Below are 15112 nucleotides of genomic sequence, written 5' to 3'. Positions count from 1 at the left end.
AGGACTCGAGAGATTGGTCTCAGACTGTTTTAAAATAGATCTTAAACTTTTTTAGGACTTGTTTAGACTCTCTGAGGGAATTTTGAGGCTCTCTGAAGCCCTTTTTTGAGACTCATTTGAGTTTCTTTTGAAAGAGAGACAATTTAGAGACTCTTTTAAACTTTTTCAAGGTTGTTTCGAGATTTTTCTGAAAGTTATGAGTCTGTTTCAAAACTTTTCTGAAACTCTTTTACAGTTCTTTCAGGACTTTCGAGACACTTTAAGGTATTTTGGAGACACTTTTACGATTGTTCTGAGACGCTTTTGGAATTTTTTTTAGAATCTCTTTTAGAAATTTTCCAGACTCTTTTTGGGCTTTCCCAGAGAAGATTGAAAATCGTTTGTGCCCATTCTTAGGAGATTTCATCGACTTTCTATCAAATCTTTTGAGTTTGTTTTCAAGCTAACTTCAAACTCTTTAGATACATAATTTAAGACTCTTTCGAGACACTCTTAAGATATTGTAGGGCTAATAGAGCCTCTTCTGAAAATTTAAAAAATTTTTGGAGCAATCTTAACGTGAAAAACTTAAGAATCAAAAACAAGCGTTGATAATTCAAGTTTATAGGCAAATAAGTATCTACAAATATTTTTTTGTTTTTTTTTTATTATATCGGTTTCCCAAATTTTGCGAAGGAAAGCTGATGTTCATATAAGTTTTCTCAAACAAATCACATAACAGTTGTGTGATATCTATCTTATGGCAGGAATTCATTTATAACTTTTTTTTCAAAATATGATTTTAGTACTATTTTGGTTTCAGAGCAGGGCCGGATTAAGCCGGATTTTTCTCGCGGCGGGGGCTATGATTCGATTTTGTTTTTCAAACGCTATCCCAGAGAGTACAAAACATTTCAAACGTGTAAAAGGGGGATGAGTTTAGTATACTGTTGTCTGCGTAGGAAATAGTTTCTGGTATCTTCAAATAGAAACTGTTAATTAGTCACGTGCGTAATGGTTTAGAAATTTCTCAAAAATGGAAGCTGAATGAAAAATTGATTTCTCATTTTTGAAATACCCTTATCACCAACTTAAATTCTCTGATTTAGACCTGGTAGTTTGCGAGACTAAAGTCGGGTTCGGGCTCTGTCTCTGGCGTGTGAGTGAAGCAAAAAAAAGAAGACTCACCACAAAAGACTTGATGTACACTCAGCCGAAAAGGGAACGATGAATTCACCTGGATTTTCACGTAGGCGCTCATTACGTGAATTTGGGCTTGACTTACGTGAATCACGTAGAAGCTAATAAAAAATCACATGAGCATTACGTGAAAATTCATGTAAACAACAATGCCGAATTCAGTTCACACACTTTTTATGTGACGTTCACGTAAAACAACAATACAAAAGAGTTCAATATGGCCACGATTGAAATGCCAACAAGAGTTCTTCTATCTGATTTAGGATTTTCAGAGGAAGGTGGAGGTATTCTACTTCGTAAGTATTTATTATTATTTTTGTTTTGTTCCAAGTTCACATTTTTATTGTTTCCAGAATGCGGTATTGGTATACGCGAGCTAATCACAGCATCGGAGGAATATCTTCGGAACTGCTTATTACAAGCAGACGTCAACTGGAACTTCCCGACCATTTTCCAAGTAATTGAAGATTGGCGCTCACGAAACGTAAGTAAATATTATTAATAATTTAATAAATTTACATTTACGAAAATTCATTGAATTTTTGGCACCATCTAATTGGAAAACTGGTATCGGAACTTCCTACAGAGCAAGCAAGTCACGAAACTAAGGCACTTGAACCCGCTGCACCCAGCTGTAGCGCTATAGTTCCGAAGAACACACCCGCTTAATAATTATTCTATTAGGGCTACTAGAATTCTAGTAGCCTTTCTAGTAGAATTCTACTAGAACTTTTGCAGTCAGCCACACGCTCGATTTTAATTAACCATTTTTGTTTAAAATGTAATCATTTTTTGGTTTTCGATGGAGAACTATCAATTTGGTTACTTTTTAACGATATTTTTCGCATAAATTTTAACCATGGTAGAAGTTCTTCAGCATTCAACCAAATTTGGTTAAAAATTCATCCATAAAATAAACGAACACCGCCATTTTAGAAGTTTGACCGGTCGCGATTTCCTATTTCAGTGAACGAAAAATCAAATTTAAAGCATTTTCACACATTGAAAACCTTTAAGACACGATGGCCTAATTCTGAAATTTGCAGTCTTTTAAAATGTAGGTGTTTTTTTTTTCTGTGAATTCAGTAGAAATTGCTGTTGAATGCTTTTTTTGGTGTTGAAAATTTTGTTTACGTTTTAGCAAAAATATATTGGAAACTTTGATTTGAATAGTTTGAAACAGTTTTCTCACTGCTACTTTCAATCCTTTATGTATAGGCTTAAATCACGGAGCCTGGGGTTGGCCTGGAGCGACCGTAAGAATGAGATCGGGAAAAATCTTCAGATGCAGAAAGCAACCGGAGGTGGCTGGCAACGTAGAAGATTCGAATTCGGGTTCGCCCGGCGGTTCGGTGAGTTGAAATAAATCCAATAAGTACATAAAGTGAAGATCAATTTATTTATTCCAACTCCCCCACAGGGTTTGCCTGCAATCTTGGCCTGGTCACGTTTGGTTGGGTTTGTAAAACATCGAAATGTGCAGTAAAATCACAATGTCCGCCGACGATTCGATGGTGCTAGATGTGCCCCGCAACGAAAATCATCAGACAGGTAAATATTTGCTTTTCGAACCCTTTTTGATCATTTTTTATAAAAATCTAAAATTTTCCTCTCTTTGTTTACAGTTGCGAGCGTATATCTTGCGAACAAGCTGATAGCCAATCAACACATTTGCCAGTTCGGTCACTTTGATCTTCCCAAGGCCTGAGAGTTTTGGTGCAGCATCCCGTACAAATGCCAGCAAGCGGCGGAAGCTACTCTGTTCCGCGGAAATGTTTTTCTTCTGAACTGACGATGTGATTGAGGGTGGAGGTATCAATGGTAACAGCATCGATGGTTATTGAATCCTATATAAAGAAACGAATTTCGAAGAAGTTCACAAATTTTCGGTGGTTTCCCCACACAATAAGTCATCTCTTTAATTTGTTCCTTTGAAGATGATGGCACCGATCGGTATCGAGTTCTGGATGTGCGAGATAAATACGCGCGTTCGATAACCGCATCAGAAAAAAACAGCAATGTCCGTTGTGGCCAGTGTGCTTTCGCATGAATAGGCAGTTTTTATAAAAAAGTACACAAAAATAAAATAAAAACGTCTTTAAAATCCGAAATGTATTTTCATTTATGTAAAACTTTCTAATTCCAGCATTTTTAATAATAAATTCACCCGCTTTCTTTCCATTTTGTGATATGGTTCAAAATTAAACGTTTTTCAGCTTCTCCGCAATAATTTCTTGCGGTTAAAAAGTAACCATATTTCCACTTCTCAAGAGAAGTCAAAAAATGACTTCTATGGAAGAAACCAAAAAATCACTTAACGCGGAAAGGTGTGAAAATGGTTACTTTTTAACGATAATTGGTTAATTAATTTTGAGCGTGCAAGTAGAAAATGGCCCACCCGATTCTACTTGGAATGAATTTTACCGTTTCAGAATGACCGTTTTCGCACACATATGTACGCGCTTATGTGTAGGTGCATAGGACAGTAGCTGGGCATGTGTGAGTGTCATCTGAGAATCGATTTTTAAAGGGAATTCATAACTTTAATTAGCAAGGAATTTTTTGTTTATTTCAAATCTGCTTTATTTAGATTTCCACTTGTTCTAAATTGATTATTTAATTACAAGCTTTCATATTATAGATATTTCTTTCTTTAACCAATAATTATGAGCACTCGTGATTGTTATACCTTTTGCCTATGACTCTCTGAATCTTAGTTCTGCTTCTGATCCCTAAACTCTAATTAAAAACACTACTTGGAATAAAACAGCAAATCTGAAATCCTCAACAGCAGCATATATCTCTTCTAAAGCAGTCAGCTACATGCTGGTAAATTAATTGAGATAGGAAGACTTTTTTTGTACAATTCGCTAAAAAATCTGCACCGATGATGCCGGGATGACGACACAGCGGATACACAACTTTCGTAGTTTCCAGTTCAGGCAGGCGAAATCACAGAAAATTGTGCAGTTAAAGATTGGTCGTAACAAGCTCATCCATGTGTCCCATAATGTTGGCCAGCTTAATTGTTAACATGCAGCGGCGGCCCTCTATTTTCACCGAAATTGGCTACGGTTAGTCCAATCCTGAAACTTCCGTCAGTTCCGGCGAATTTTTATGGTTCTTTGCATCGTTTCGCTGACCTATAATGAAAGAGGTTATTTAGGTTCAAACTCATCTGAAAACCGTATTCTTTTAAGTGAAATAAATTATCTTCTAATTATCATATATTTTCTGATGAAAATTAGTGAAAAAATACTAACCTCCATTGTAGTACCGATACACAGCAACTGGCTTGGCTAGCACCAGACCAGCCGTATTTACATCTTGGTCTTTGATTCTCTCGGTACATTGAGCGTAGGGCAAAAATGTATCCGAGCAACTGGATAAGCTTGAATATTCAGAATATCCAGTGCCTTCGGCTTGTCATTTTTGGAAAATGTGCTGAAGTCAAACCGAAGCATTGGAAACAACAGTGTTGGACACGTTACTGCTAGGCTGCTGGAAAGAATCGACTCCACTTCGATTATACGAATTATATTTTTAGATGCGGTTGGGCACGTGTTCGTTGACACCTTTGAACTAGAGTACCTAGTTTAGATTCTTGCAGCGCAGAAGATGATGGATAGGAAATTTCATTCGTCTGCGATGATGTTGAGTACGACACGTTCTGGTATTCACCAGGACCAGCATTAATTCCGAGAGGACAGACTATAGGATTAGTCTTTGTCAGTTGTTCCAGTGTTAACGATGAGCTGTTAATCGAATTAAAATAAACACCAGTGCTAACTAAGGAAGCAACCGTGGTAGAGCTTTTGCGATGAGATAGCTATTCGAAAGGAAATCGATCAGCCCGGGCAGAATCTGCGTGCTTTGCAAACTAGTATTGAGATTAGATTTTGATTGCAGGTTGTTCATCTCGCTGGATTTGCTTTGTAAATCACCTTCCGGGTTAGTCGGCTACACTTCCAATGCAGGTTGCAAGTATGCTGACGAGTTCTGTTATAGACTATTGGCGTTGAACTTATCTGTCATCAAACTACTATACAAAGTGTCATCCTTACCAAAGTACCAATTGCCAAACTGCACATCCAAGAAAACTATGCTGCTTAAGTTATCTCCTGGCATTTCCACGGTGCTTTTAAAGGCGGTGGCACTGTGGCCTGTTGTCGTCGTACAGCCGGAGTCTGCTGGAAGGTGCAATCGGATCACTAAAGCTGTTGCTTGACCCATACGTAATAGGATACTGCACAGAGCCAATCGTTCGGAGATTGGAAGATGAGGTATTGAAATACATTCTACCGTATTGCTAGCAGCCCCTGCAGCTGTTGCCGTGCTGGACATCACGGTGGTGCTGTACATTGCCCATTTAGGCTGGGTGGATTAAGAATTTGCAGCCCCAAACCGGATGCCGGGGTCACCACAGGTTAGGACTCACAGGAAGCGGAAAAGGCATCAGTTCATCTTTCGTACACCAAGGCGATCTGTTGACGAGAAATAATATACAAAAATTATAATATGATAAAAGCTAAACTCATCAATTGAGTTAATCATAATAATTTTGTACTTATAGAGCCAAATTCTTGAAGTTAATATTTTTTGAGGAATGGTGGGTGGCTCGGTGCTTTGAACATGCATCCGTTGCTCATCCCTGCACTAGGAGATCTTTCTGACGATGGATCGTGTAAAGCATCCGAATTTCAACCAATCGGATAAATTTTAGAGAAATTTGGCCCCCTCACTAATCCGGATAACAAGTAACACCCACCGGTCCTTCACGGATGACGTCGAAAAAAACAACAGTTATCACTTACCTCTGTATTTTCCGAACCGAAGGAAGTGATCAAGGCGCTGAAAAATAGAAAAAAAATCATTAAAAAAGTTTCAATTTTCATTTGTTAGATTTTCTCCATATTCAAAGCAATATGGCGGCTAGAAAAAAAATATCGTCATACCTTATTCCGGATTTGGAATCTTCGCGAGGCTACCGATTATAAATTAAACCTGAAAAGACATTAACAAATTTTGCTAATCACTATTTTAACTAAATATGATAGAAAAATGTATACTTTACCGTGTTTTCTGCGATCCATGCAGAGCCAACAAAATCCACGTCATTACCTTCTTGCAGACTTGGATCACAGTTGCTTGGAAGAAAAAAATGGAACAAGATGAACAATCAGTGTGGTACAGGAGGATAGTTCATCTTGCTCGTATAGCATACGCATGAACAACAAAAAGTGTAAATGGATGTGTGACTGATTTCAATTCAAGGGTTAAAAACTCACAAATACTAATCATTTCAACAGTTGAACTGTCAGTTAACTGTCATAAATTCACGCTTAAAAAAAGTCATGTAGAATAATAATTGACTGGGCAACAGCAGATGACATTCCTAGCTGCTCATACGCTACGGAAACACGCAGTACTGCAGCAGGAACTGTTTTACAGACTGAATTGGCAACTTCAGTGTTTTCGCCCATCAAATTACACGAAATTTTGATTTCCACGGAGGAAGGAAAAGAAATTATTGAGAAATCAAAGTTGGGTGAGTTATCCGAGCCCAAACAGTTGGTGCTGGCTAAAATAATAGCCAAGCACCACATAAGGACAAAAAATCGCTTTGCAAAGCTGATTTGCAGGAGTATTTTTTCGCCGTCATCTCTCTGTTCAAGTTTGAAAATCAGGTAAATAACAACATTTTAATTAAATTCTTTTAAAATCTAAACTATAATTACTCTCAGAATTTGCCCACAGTTGTTCCGCAACATTATAATTTATTACACATCACCTATTGTGGAATTTTTTTATTTATTTATTGATTATTTAAATGTTGTATAATAATGACAAACAAAATCAAGCATTTAAATTTTTGCATCCTTGCTCCTTGAAGGGCTCCATCAATTCCGTTCTTCTAATCCGGTTTGCAAACTGAAACAACATATACAATTTATGAAGAATGCTTGAACAGCTAACATTTCATTAAACTAACCAAAATCTAAGGGTCATTAGTTCTATTTAGTTCTACCGACTCATGACAGAAAACTGAAAACAATAATAAAACTAGTTTCTTGCAAATTATAGTTTTTAAACTGCAATCAAAGCTACCAAATTCTTAGGTGTGCTGCCGGATGCTGATCAGCTATTTCTGAAATTTATTTCAGTTGGCCATAATGATTTCCTCCATCGGATCCATTAAATTATTCGAGCCTACAGTCCTTTACTTAAAGCACTTCTGAAAAAATAGAAAATAAAAATTTCAGAAATCGATTAAACTCGAATTTAGAAATAAACACTTACCTTTTTACACATGGTTTTTCAAATGTAGATTGAATGTCGTGTCCCAAATTCCATATTGATTATTTGTAGATCGGAGCTCACATTCATCGATTGAACCTGGAAAATTCTTATATGAATTTTATCATAAAATTAATTAATTTAATAATTTTTACCGAACAAAACTAAATCGAACTTCCGGAAGGAGGCAGTAGCGGAGTTTTCTATCGTCAGCTTTGTCACGGAAACCACCCAAATCTCGCCTCGCCTTAAATTTTAGTTCGATTGTTTGGTCGCGATCGATGTAGCACAAGTCACAACATTCAAAAATTCTCGGAGATCGTAGTGCCAGCTTTTTTTTCGCCTTTCCCACATCATCGGTTTTAAGATGCTGTGCAACTATCAAAAGTTTTCTTGGCTAAAGTTTAAAATAGTTTTGTTTTAAATTGGATATACTTTGAATAATTTCAAAAAACTTACCGAGGGAACAGGTTCCAATCCAACTTCTCTGCAGGAAAAAAAAAAAAACAAAACAAAATCTGACGGGCATAACCACCGAGGTTCGTGTCCATGCTATACAGTACCTGCTGAAATTAGTAGCAAATGGGCTGTTTATACTCAAATTGAGAAAATTGTAAGACAAAATGAGAAATTGTTAATTGAATAGTAAAATATTATAATAGTTTTTGTTCTTTTCAAAACGAATATTTCCAGAAAAATTACTTTGTTCCTCGAGGCGGTGATCGGAAAAACCACGGAGGGAAAATCGCCAACCAAATAGGAAATTTCAAATAAAGTAAGAGGAAAGCTGATCTTAAGGAAGAGTTATACAGTAAAAAACGAACCAATACTGTATATTCGATTGATGAAAACCCAAGTACCAATGAGGCTGTTGAGTGGCTTCAATTGAACCAAGAACCTTGGAGTGTAGTTTTGGAAAAATGGAGCACAAGCTTGGATAGACGTAAATCTTTTCTGAAAGCCCCACAGCTTGTTGAAAAACTATTGGATAGTTTTCCGCACTACCGCCATCGAAACGGTTATCAACTGGTTAGTATCATCTTTAAATTTCTTTGTACATAGGGTAACAGACTTATTTTGGGCCACCTTGTCTAGCTTGCTTATATAAGTAACTAGGTAATCATGAAAAAAATTGTGCAATTTATCTACTGTTATTTGGGCTTCAAATTTATTTGATGAAAATTTTCATGTACATAGTTGTTTTATAAGACAACTAGACAAGGTGGTCCAAAATAAATCCCCTGATCCAAAATAAGTCCCCTGGTCCAAAATAAATCAATGTTTTTCTCTATTTAGATTGATATCGACTATCAAAAACTCCAACTTGGAACCGGAAGAGGTTCAGAAGCACTTGAAAACTTAAGAAATTCAAGACCACTAATCGCAGCTTACGCGGCCAAAAAGGCGTCAGATCCATCATCTAAGGATTTGTTAAAAGTTTTCTCGGGTAGCGAAGCAAGTGAAGGTTTGTGTTTTTTTTGTCTTGTAATATTTTTATTATACTTAATATTCCCCTTTTATAGATACGCAATTTCGTGCTCTACTTCTGCTTTTGAACACCGTGCTACCTCCAATTCCAGCAGGGGCTCGGTTTAAACCGACAATAAGGTTCGCCCAGGAGGATACAATAATTTTTGTTGACGAGGTTTCCAAAGTAGCTTCGGAAGTTCAGCGCACAATTAAAAGCTACTCAGAGCGCAATTGGCCACCCGTCCCGGAATTGGTGGTAGTAGGATCAGGGTACAACTGCATTGATGGTCCGTTTTTTGTAGTGTTTAGGGAACTACTTTACGAGCTGCAGACTGCTGATAGGGCTGCAGAAGTACTTTTGAAGCTCACAGCAGTCTTCGGTTACCATTCTCAAAAGTGTCCAAACTTGTTTGGCACTTTTTAAGTGGTTACGCGTACAAAATAACACTAAGAGAAAGCTACAATAGTATTGATAAGCTACAAAAATTTTTAGATAACCAAAATGTTTAGCTGTCAAATAGAGGACTGCGATGGACAGTATTCAAATCCCGAAGATTACCTCGTGCATTTGAGAAACACCCATGAAGTTCCTGTTGATTATTGCTTTATTTGTACTGTTGAAGGCTGCGGCTTGAAATTTTCGAAATTTTACTGGTTTAAACGCCACATCTTGCGTCATCGAAGTTCAATCACTCAACCTTCTTCTACTCCCAGCTTTCCTATGCCTGCGTTGTATGAACCAGTGAGAGCTGAACTGTGTTCATCGATCAACGACAACACGTCGAGCCCATCTACATCTGCGACCAGGTTCGAACAAGTTTCGAAACATGCCCGACATGAGAATGAAGAAGCTAAAATTGAAGAACTTAACAGATTAGCTTGTACGTTATCGTTGTACATGCACTCTAGAAGTAATTTTACTAGGAAAATGGTTTATGATGTACAAAATGAGTTCACTATGATACTTGACGCAATTAGTCAAGATTTATTGAACTTCGATATCAATTTTGATGATGCACAAACAGAATTCAATTTTCAATGCTACGTCAACAACATGAACAAGATATTTAAGCACATTAACTCGGACTACAAATTTTTTTAATACCTGAAGGATACTCTTGCATTCGAATTGCCAACGATTATAAATATTGAAAGAAATGGAACTGTTGTTCGGAACATGGCAACTGATTTAGAAGCAGATTTGGAGCCCAGAAATAGCTATTTTATTCTCATGCCTCTTATCTTTCAAATAAAAGCTTTTTTTCATGCCAGGATCTTTTGGAACAAACCTTAACCAACACCCTGCGTATGGAGCAATCAGAATTGATTATGAATTTTGTCAATTGTATGAAATGGAAAGATATAAAAGTAAAATACTCCAAAGATACTGTTATTCCTATATGGTTGTATGCGGACGAATTCGAGATCAATGATCCACTAGGAGCTCACAGTAATAGAAATTCAATATGTGGAGTTTATTACACATTCCCCACTATTCCTAATGAACTGCGATCCAAATTGTGCAATTTATTCGTTGCTGGCCTTATGCTCAAAAGAGATATGAAGGAAACCGATATTAACAAACTATTGCTGCCGTTAATAGATCAATTCATAGATCTTGAGAACACTGGAATAAGTTTTTCTTTCCAAACCAATAACGATCAAATTCGTTTTGTGTATGCTACAAGGTGATAACCTCGGTGTACATTCAATGTTACAATTCTCTGCTGGATTTAATGCAACATTTTACTGTCGATTCTGTCGGAGCCCAAAAGACTTATTGCAATATGATACAAAAGAACATGCAGATTGTGCTCGCCGAATCAATGACTTCATCGAAGATGTACAACTGAAAACTCCTGGGGAAACCGGAATCAAAGAATATTCTGTATTCAATAATCTTCCGTCGTACCATGTAACCAATAATGGAAGTGTGGATGCGATGCATAATTTTTTCAGTGGTGGAATATGCAAATATGGTTTTGTCTAAATTTTGAACCACTGCATATTCAAAAAACAATACTTTACAGTTAGTCAATTTAATATATGTACGTAAAAAAGAATTACTATGTAATTCAAATGAGCTTCAGCGAATGCCAGATGTAACTGAAATTCACAATGGCAAGGAAAAATGTAGAACTGTTGTTCTTAAATCAAGCTGTAACGAAATGCGCGTGTTTTCACATTTTTTCACACTTATTGTGGGACAATACGTTCCTCAAGATGATATTGTGTGGAAATATTGTATTTCTCTTGCTAGCCTCATTGATTTTAGTTTGAAGTCATCATTCACGAAGGACGAAATAGATCTTCTAAAACATGCGATTGAAATCCATCATTCGATGTATAAAGAAATTTTTGAAAAGCATCTTAAGCCGAAACATCATTTCGTCGTGCATTATCCAACAGTTATTAAAACATCTGGCCCGATTGAAAAAATGATGTGTTTCAGGTATGAAGCTAAACACAAAATTTTCAAACAATACGCTCACATAATGGCTTCACGCAAAAACGTTTGCTATACGTTAGGCGTAAAAGCATCCCTACAGTTTGCTTATGATGTTATAAAAAAAAATTTTCTCCAGTTAACTAATACAGAAACCTTAAAACTTAGCGACATTCGTTTGCGAAATTATTTTTCAAACCTAATTCAGCCTTTAAATCTTGATGCATCGTTAGCGTTGTTGCTCTCGAGTCATGTCGAATATAAAGGAACATTGTATAAGTCAGGTTATTTTATGACTATGTTTACTGAAAAAAAAAGTTCTTATACGAAATAATAGAAATAGCATTTCACACTGAAAAAGTTTTCTTAATAGCCCAAGAATGGCAAGTTGGTAATTTTATCGAACATTTTATGGCATATGAGGCGCTTAAATGTACACCGGTAGTTGATATGTTACAAATTGATTTATTTGATAGTGATCCTGTTTCATTACATATTATAAAAGACTGTATTTATTTTCGAGCTTACAATAACAAGAATGTATTATAGATTTAAGTGTACAGTAAGGTTTTTTTTTACACTGATATACGTACCGCGTAAAAAAAACCGTGTAAAAAAAAACCGTGTTAATTCCCGAAAACCGTGTAAAAAAAAACCGTGCTAATTCCCGAAAACCGTGTAAAAAAAAAACCGTGTTAATTCCCGAAAACCGTGTAAAAAAAGACCATTCGAATTCTGCAGCTTTGAAGTTCTGACACTTAAGACCTGAGACCTGAGACCTGAGACTTGAGACACAAGACCTGGACTTGAAAATGTAGACTAGAGACATGAGACCTGAGACTTTAGACATGACACCTGATACCTAAGTCCAGGGACCTGAGACCTGAGACATGAAACCTGAGACTTGAAGAATGAGACCAAAGACATGGGACATTAGACCTAAGACCTGAGACTAGAAACCTAAGACATAAAACACGAGACCTAAGACATGAGACATGGGACATGAGACCTGAGACATGAGACTTGAGACTTAAGACATGACACCTGAGACCAGAGACCTGAGACATGAGACATGAGACAAGAGGCATGAGACATGAGATATGAGACCTGAGACCTGAGACATGAGACATGAGACATAAGACATGAGACCTGAGGTATGAGACAAGAGCCATGAAAGATTAGACCTGAGACATGAGACTTTAGACCTGAGACAAGCTACTAGTGTTATTACCGCGAAAAATTATATAAGCTTCGATTACAACTTGCGACCCCTCTAGTGAAAGGGTTTGACTTGTAGGTGACGAAAAACAGTGTCGCGAAATCGCTAGTCCAAGCTACTAGTGTTAGTACCGCGAGAAATTAGTTAAGCTCCGATTTAGACTTGCGACCCATCTAGTGAAAGGGTTTGACTTGTTGGTGACGAAAAACAGTGTCGCGAAATCGCTAGTCCAAGCTACTAGTGTTAGTACCGCGAAAAATTAGTTAAGCTCCGATTTAGACTTGCGACCCCTCTAGTGAAAGGGTTTGACTTGTAGGTGACGAAAAACAGTGTCGCGAAATCGCTAGTCCAAGCTACTAGTGGTAGTACCGCGAGAAATTAGTTTAGCTCCGATTTCAACTCTCGACCGGTCAAGTGAAAGGGTTTGACTTGTAGTTGACGAAAAACAGTGTCGCGACTTCGCTAGTACAAGCTACTAGTGTAAGTACCGCGAGAAACTAGTTAAGCTCCGATTTCAACTTGCTACCCCTCTAGTGAAAGGGTTTGACTTGTAGGTGGCGAAAAACAATGTCGCGAAATCGCTAGTCCAAACTACTAGTGTTAGTACCGCGAAAAATTAGTTTAGCTCCGATTTCAACTTTCGACCGGTCAAGTGAAAGGGTTTGACTTGTAGGTAACGAAAAATAGTATCGCGAGTTCGCTAGTACAAGCTACTAGGATTAGTACCGCGCAAAATTAGTTAAACTCCGATTTAGACTTGTGACCCCTCTAGTGAAAGGGTTTGACTTGTAGATGATGAAAAATAGAGTTGCGACTAGAAGGGTCGCAGGTTGAAATCGGAGCTTAACTAATTTCTCGCGGTACTAATCCTAGTAGCTTGTACTAGCGAAGTCGCGACACTATTTTTCGTCATCTACAAAGCAAACCCTTTTACTAGAGGGGTCGCAAGTCTTAATCGGAGCTTAACTAATTTCTCGCGGTACTAATCCTAGTAGCTTGTACTAGCGAAGTCACGACACTATTTTTCGTCACCTACAAGTCAAACCCTTTCATTTGACCGGTCGAAAGTTGAAATCGGAGCTAAACTTATTTCTCGTGGTACTAACACTAGTAGCTTGTACTAGCGAAGTCGCGACACTATTTTTCGTCATCTACAAGTCAAACCCTTTTACTAGAGCGGTCGCAAGTTGAAATCGGAGCTTAACTAGTTTCTCGCGGTACTAATCCTAGTAGCTTGTACTAGCGAAATCGCGACATTGTTTTTCGTCACCAACAAGTCAAACCCTTTCATTAGAGAGGTCGCAAGTTTAAATCGGAGCTTAACTAGTTTCTCGCGGTACTAAAACTAGTAGCTTGTACTAGCGAAGTCGCGACAATGTTTTTCGTCATCTACAAGTCAAACCCTTTTTCGCGGTACTAACACTAGTAGCTTGTACTAGCGAAGTCGCGACACTATTTTCCATCACCTACAAGTCAAACCCTTCTACTAGAGGGGTCGCAAGTCTTAATCGGAGCTAAACTAATTTCTCGCGGTACTAATCCTAGTAGCTTGTACTAGCGAAGTCACGACAATGTTTTTCGTCATCTACAAGTCAAACCCTTTCATTAGAGGGGTCGCAAGTATAAATCGGAGCTTAACTAGTTTCTCGCGGTACTAACACTAGTAGCTTGTACTAGCGAAGTCGCGACAATATTTTTCGTCATCTACAAGTCAAACCCTTTTACTAGAGGGGTCGAAAGTTGAAATCGGAGCTAAACTAATTTCTCGCGGTACTAACACTAGTAGCTTGTACTAGCGAAGTCGCGACAATGTTTTTCGTCATCTACAAGTCAAACCCTTTCATTAGAGGGGTCGCAAGTATAAATCGGAGTTTTACTAGTTTCTCGCGGTACTAACACTAGTAGCTTGTACTAGCGAAGTCGCGACACTATTTTTCGTCATCTACAAGTCAAAACCTTTCATTAGAGGGGTCGCATGTAGAAATCGAGGCTAAATTTGTTTCTCGCGGTACTAATTCTAGTAGCTTGTCTCCGGTCGCAGGTCCAAAGTCTCATGTCTCAGGTCTCAGGCCTCATGTTTCATGGCTCTTGTCTCTTGCCTCAGGTCTCATGTCTTATGTCTCATGCTGAGGTCTCAAGTCTAATATCCCTTGTCTCAGCTTCCAGGTCTCAGGTCTCATGTCTTATTTCTAATGTTTCATGTCTCAGGTCTCATGTCTCAGGTCTCAGGTCTCAGGTCTCAGGTCTCAGGTCTCAGGTCTCAGGTCTCAGGTCTCAAGTCCCAGGTCTCAGGTCTCAGGTCCCAGGTCTTAGGTCTCGAGTATCATGTTCTTAGTCTAAGAGATAAGATTTTTCCAACTTCAAAAAGATTCTAAGTGTTTTCCTTTGAAAAGGACTTAGAATATTTTCTCTCAAAAACCGTGTTAATTCGCGAAAACCGTGTAAAAAAAAACCGTGTTAATTCCCGAAAACCGTGTAAAAAAAGCCGTGTAAAAAAAAAC

At 37.8% G+C, this 15112-nt stretch overlaps 3 long non-coding RNA genes across 3 annotated transcripts; 2 read left to right on the top strand and 1 right to left on the bottom strand.

Annotated features, from left to right (window-relative positions):
• Nucleotides 1-1139: 1139 nt before the first annotated feature.
• On the top strand, nucleotides 1140-3221 carry LOC129750657 (uncharacterized). Its single transcript, XR_008738909.1, has 4 exons — nucleotides 1140-1663; nucleotides 2398-2531; nucleotides 2600-2730; nucleotides 2805-3221. It is a non-coding gene; the product is annotated as an uncharacterized LOC129750657 (long non-coding RNA).
• Nucleotides 3222-3907: 686 nt separating this feature from the next.
• On the bottom strand, nucleotides 3908-6318 carry LOC129740252 (uncharacterized). The gene is made up of 5 exons (XR_008736174.1): nucleotides 6254-6318; nucleotides 6135-6183; nucleotides 5994-6030; nucleotides 4443-5663; nucleotides 3908-4322 (listed from the first exon to the last, which is right to left on the bottom strand). It is a non-coding gene; the product is annotated as an uncharacterized LOC129740252 (long non-coding RNA).
• A 1796-nt stretch (nucleotides 6319-8114) lies between these two features.
• Nucleotides 8115-9163, top strand: LOC129743837 (uncharacterized). Its single transcript, XR_008736695.1, has 3 exons — nucleotides 8115-8505; nucleotides 8773-8941; nucleotides 9000-9163. It is a non-coding gene; the product is annotated as an uncharacterized LOC129743837 (long non-coding RNA).
• Nucleotides 9164-15112: the final 5949 nt, after the last annotated feature.

Source organism: Uranotaenia lowii, chromosome 1 (assembly GCF_029784155.1).
Source record: "Uranotaenia lowii strain MFRU-FL chromosome 1, ASM2978415v1, whole genome shotgun sequence".
Taxonomy (NCBI): domain Eukaryota; kingdom Metazoa; phylum Arthropoda; class Insecta; order Diptera; family Culicidae; genus Uranotaenia; species Uranotaenia lowii.
Note: the sequence above shows the minus strand (reverse complement) of the source record. Positions and strands in the feature narration are given on the sequence as shown.